This window comes from Pteropus alecto, unplaced genomic scaffold, assembly GCF_000325575.1.
Source record: "Pteropus alecto unplaced genomic scaffold, ASM32557v1 scaffold42, whole genome shotgun sequence".
NCBI classification, from domain to species: Eukaryota; Metazoa; Chordata; class Mammalia; order Chiroptera; family Pteropodidae; genus Pteropus; species Pteropus alecto.
In genome coordinates, this window is record NW_006434825.1 from 5,686,422 (window position 1) to 5,692,534 (window position 6,113).

The following is a 6,113-nucleotide window of genomic DNA, read 5'->3' on the forward strand; positions in this document are numbered from 1 at the left end:
GCATTGCTTTAGAACAGGAAGGATTTCTTTGGTAATCTTGGGCAGATCATTTAAGGCCTCTGTATCTCCTCTGCACTTCTTTTATAATATATGAAATAAACATTATTTCATATATTGAGAGCCATGGCATAGAATTGCTGTGAAAATTAAATTGGTAAGTGCATGTAAATAGCTTAGAATTGAACATTTCCTAGATCTAGTAAATGTTCAGTTGATGTTATTCATACTCATATTATTATTTGCCCCCTTTGTTTCCCAGCTGACAGAATTAGAAAAACTGTATTAGAAACAAACTTGCCTGCTTAAAGGCACTGGAAAAAAGACAACACACATACCTATCAATAAAACCGTAAATGGTAAAGGTGGAGAATGTATGTTTAAGATTTTAAAATATTTTTCAGTTAGTGAGGAAACTAGTCACTCTTCCCCACTTAATAATAAAATGATTATCAGCTAATGACCTTGTAGTCATGAGAAAATCATTTAAACTTTCAGAATATGAGTTATTTCATCAGTGAATTGAAATAATATATACCTACTAATTTACTGATTTGGAATATTTTTCTATCTTTCTCTGTCCTACAACCACTTTGCTTAATTCTTTTATTAGTTAGTTCTGCCTTAGCTATTATTTTCTCTCAATGCTTTTCTTTCCATAGCAGAGTATACCTGCAGAAGACTGTTGGGCAGACATAGAATTGTGGGAAAGTAGTAAATGACCATAGGTAACCCTCAATGAAAGAGGAACAGGATCAATGGGTATCTTGTCCTTTCAAGACTCCAGGGAATGTCTATACACTCTCTGACTGGTCCAACCTGATAATGCATTTTCTCTCTTGTCTCTCCTTCTTTTTTATTTTATTCTCTCTAGTCCTGACTCCTGCTTCCTCTGATCGCTTCCCAAATAAGCCATTTGTACACAAGGTCCTTTCCTAAGTCCTACTGGTGAAGCTGAGAAAGAAGCCCTTGGATTCAAATACTAGATAGACTGGACTTGCTTGACCTACTTCATACTCAGTATCCTCTGACATTTTGGGAAAAGTTAGTTTATCTAGGCTTTATATCACATAATGATTTTTGTTTGCAAGGTACAAAAGCAACTCTGGCTATCTGAAACCCAAAGGGAATTTATGGAAAGAAATGGGTGCCACAGTGCTACAATCTGCATCTCCAGAACATCAGGAGCAGAAATTTATGGGACATTTCTTTAAAGTATCACAGTGAGGTGCCTCAGAGGCAACTATTTCTGAGTCCTCAGTAAAAGTCATACTCCAGGAGGGGAGACTGATCTAGCTGCTGATTTCTGTGTCTAGTAAGACATTTTATCTTAGCCCCCCAAGAATCCTAGGTTTGGAATAAGGCAGAACCCAAAGGTCAGTATTATGGGCAGAGGAAATGCCTAACTCAGTTGTAAATTTAGCATTCATCTTTTATTGTTTTATAACCTTCAGTAAGTCACTCTTTCTCTCTAGTGCCTGCTGGAAGAGAGGTGAATGCAACCAGATAAACTTTTTGTTATCTACAAGCTCAGACTCATTTTTAAAATATGACTTGTTATTTTGCTCATGCTGGATCACAAATATTCTAGTCTTAAGATTTCTCTCTCAGTTTCAATAGCGACTTATGCTTGAAATTTTCTGATGTGATTTTATTTGACTAATGAAAACATAACTGAAATGGCTATAATAGCTGTAATTTAAAAATACAAATTAAATACTACCATATATACAAGTGGCGAGGTGATAACGAGGTGAGTTATGACTAAACGAATATATTGAATAGAGAAATACTTTCTATAAATTAATAAGTGAATGAATGAGCCCATTTCTAAAGGAATTGATATTTGAGAAAGTCAATATTGTTACCTCTTTATCGATTTTTTGAAATTCTTTTCTAAAAGTTAGACCATAGGAATACAGATTATGGTGTATTTTGTCCTCAACATTTACTGAGAGTTTATATCATCATGAATTGAATAATGTGAAAATGCCTTCTGTAAAACCATGGTAAGTATATTACTTAGTTAATTTGATATCTTCAAAAGGAAGTCCAAGTCAGTCGTTTGTGTTAATTAAAGAAGCTAACACGTGAGAGTACCCATTTTCTTTTGCTTTCAGCATTTTCTAAACAATTACTATTTGCCAAAACTTGTGATAGAGACTTCATTTTATTCATTATCACCTTCCTTTAACCAACCACCGTGCATGTCATACCCATGGAAGGCACTTTTCTTCTAAATCCTTCCCTGTAATACCTCTCTCCTTTACTTTTCTTCCCTCCTAAGCTCCTACGATGTCTCACACCTTTATCGCATTCATTTCTTCTTTAAATCGACTTACATGGTACTTCCTATTTTTTTTAAAAAAGGAAAGGTGTGGAGATTTATATGATGATTCCAAATATTTCTTTTTTTTCCCCTTTTTTTAAAATGGCACAATTAGAATATATAGAGCACCTAATTTTTTACCCAAAGCATACCTGCATTAATTCTGGTTCTGAATGTTATTCCTTTTGCTTTTTTGATTAAACGCAGGCTAGGTTTATGTTTCATTTTACCCATGCATTCATCTGCAGACATTCTTATGCTACTTTGAAGCCAGATGGAACATAAATCCTAAATAAATAAGTAAAAAATATGATAAAAGATCACTACCCTGGTTAGCTTATACCATAAAAATGAATCTAATAAGCGTATAAATATAAGTGAATTCGGAAATAAAATACCATCTGCTTTTGTAGAAAAAAACACATTAATTTTATATCACAGCATGTTATCCTGTGGAAATTCAGTACAGCGATATAAATAAAGTATCTAAATATGTGGAATGCTCAAATTATTTTCCGCTCCTGCCAAATTAAAAAAGTTTTTTTTTTTTGAATAATGTGCACTTGACTGAGTTAGATTTTTGTGTCTGGAACTGGCAGATTTCCCCAGAGTTGCATCTGATATCAGAATCAAGGGTTATTAACATTACAAAGAGCACCACTGTCCTACAGTGTCCCCTTTATCATTCGGAGCAGCTGCCTCAAGCCAGCGCATTTAACCTTGGGAAATGAGATAGAAATTCTGGGTAGTCAAAACCTGCCAGTAGATTCCCTCAATGGGATCTACTGTAAAGCTTTATTTAGCTGCAACACAGGAGAAAGATGAAGCTCTTATTATCATTTGATGTTTATCATTTCCATTCATCCCCTCTGAATCCCTCAAATACTGTTATTTTTTACTTATAAACAGCAATATTCCCTTTGCTGGTAGAACATTGTTTTCCCCACTGAGAATGTCATTAGAAATAAATGCCTCTGAGAAATGAGTGCTTAATATTTAAAAATAGATGCCCAGGTTATTTCTTTCCAGGTGTTTTATAGCAAGACTTTCTTTGACTATTTTTAAAATTTTTTTTTGGGGGGGGGGCGTGTAGAACTTTATCTTGTATTTTGGCTTGTAAAAGGCTGTTGTTTGCATGATTACTTATGCTTAACATTAGAAATCATTTACAAACAGTGCTGATGACCAAGTGGGCATGCTCAAAAATGACTTTTCTTTACTTTTTTTTTTTTTTTTTTTTAGAGATATAGACATATACCTCTAAAAAAAGCAAGCTTGGCAAAATTTCTCAAAAGATTTAAAATCTTTTATAGCTTTGATCCAGTCTTTTCAGTCTTGGGAATCTTTCTTATGATGGAGATTCTACTATTTATGAAGAGAACAGGCTACTATTTTATGCCTGGAACTGTCATATTATCTCTTAATTCTTAAAACAACCCTATGAATTTAGCATTATAAATTAGGAAACTGAAGTATAGAGAGTTTTAGCAGTTTTTCAAGATCCCACAGATAGAAAATAACTGAAGTCAGGTCTTCAGTCCAGGAGATTTAACATCAGTGTTTGAGCACAAAATCACTGCACCTCAACACTTGGTGCAACATTTTATCTACAACAATATTTGTTGCTATTGTACTTACAATGATGCAAAAATTTAAAAAGTATATAAAGAGAATGGTTAATTATATTACGAAAATGATATAAAAAAGGTTTTTTATACTGACAGCTTTAAAAAATAATCCTAAATGTAAATGTAGGATAAAAACATATTTTTAAAACTCCGAATAGCAAAAAAATAAAAAACATAAAAATGTCAATAGAGATTATTGTATTTAAGTTGTGCAAATATGTTTGAATCTTTATCTCTATTCCAGTTTTTTCCCTATATTTTCTGCTTGTCTGTATTGAATATATTATTTTAGAAATAATAAATATACTTATTTTAAACATCTACATTTATAAAATATATCTGTCAAAGACATTGGAAACATTTTTATCTTTTTTTTTAAATTAAAAATCTTCTAATTTATAGATCACTCTGTAGTCCTATACTAATCTTTCTGGAAGGTTAGAGAGAACAAATTTTGCCTGAGAGCACAAAGAGGTTTAGATTTACAAACTGTTTAGGCTCTATATACTTAGTGACATCTGTTTTTATGCTTCATGCTAAATCTAGGGTTTAGAAAAGTTTCATTTCCATTTTAAGATCATGGCTATTTGTATTTGTGAAATATCTACTTATTCAACTGTCTCTATCTGGGTATGATTGTTAACCTAAGAAAATCAAGAGAAAATAGATTCTTTGGCATTTGATTCATAATAAAATTAGCAAGCTGTAGCATTTAACCTAAGATATGACGTTGATAGAGCAACTGGATCAATTAGCCAGTTTACAATAGATTTTATTACAGTTTTGTTGAAAAAAAAAAAACAATTACTTTTTTTAGGCAGATAAAAATCCCTCACTTGAGTGGCATAGCTCTGACTCTCAAGTTTGAGATTAAACTTTGGTTCTATGTGTCACTTGGGCCCAATGTTTTAGATTCCATTTTGTTACTTCCCAGCCCCAATCATACCCCTTTTTTTCTTGTATAGAAAGATCTATCCATTAAAGGCAGATCTATTTCCTGTCTACTGGTTTTCTGATGTTTTTGTTCTTAAGACTCTGTTGATATAATCCCTCCTACCATCCCCATCAGAAAGTTTATTTTCTCCTTGTTTTTCAGTTCTGAATTCTGTGTTTCTTCCAGTATAGATAGTATTTCTCATTATTTTGTTTGCCAAATTAAGGCTTAAAAAGCTCAATTTGGTTCTTTTCTTTTCTTTCTTTCTTTTTTTTTTATAGATCAGTGATATACAATGCACTTTCTGTAATTGTAGAAATTACAGTTCTATATTTATACTGTCTGATATTGTAGCTACTATTCTCATGTGGCTATTGAGCACATGAAATGTGGCTTGTACAACTGAGGAATTGAATTTTAAATTTTATTTGGCAGGATTGTCCTCTAAGGTATCTAATATTCATGAAACTAGACCAGCTAATAAATCCTTTTTATTATGTAAGCTAGTTCGAAATTACTTTTTATCAACTAGAAATTCTCCCTAATTTAAATGGCTAACATGAAGATCATTTGAATGACATATGTGAAATAGCATGGCACTGTGATTACTTAAAAAGCATTTCTTTATTTTTTCCCTGAATTTCATCTGATGCCATGCATGGTGATATGCTCTTTTACTAGATCCCTTTCAACTAGCACATTCATGGAAATCCTGTGATTCTCATGATTTGCAAGAAAGAAATATATTGTAGAGCCCATGGTGTTTCCAAATGCTCTGCCTTTCATTTCCCTTAAATACTCTGATATGTGCAAGTTGTTTTGGATCTTAAGTGCATCATTGATATCTTCCTTTGGCTTGATGCCACATGACAGACTACAAGGTCTGCTGCAGTTTGGCAGTTTCCATGCTGGGCACAGCTGTCAGCATCTCTTTGCCTTCATTTCAAAGAATCTGATGCTACTGGCAAGACATCAGAAGGCAAACCAGAGAATAACTGGGGTTTCTCTTTAGCAAATGAGAAATGGAAACATCATCTCCTAGACCTTTTCTTTGCCCTAGCTGTTTTTGGGCAGTTCTTTCATTTCTCTGATGAAAAATTGCATTTTTTTCTTTATTTTTTTCTATTCACATTCTCTAGCACGCAGAGGGGGAAGCTGAATTGTCCCATTTTTATTACATTACTTGCTGTTTTAGCACAATACTGTGCTTGAAGTTATAGCATGA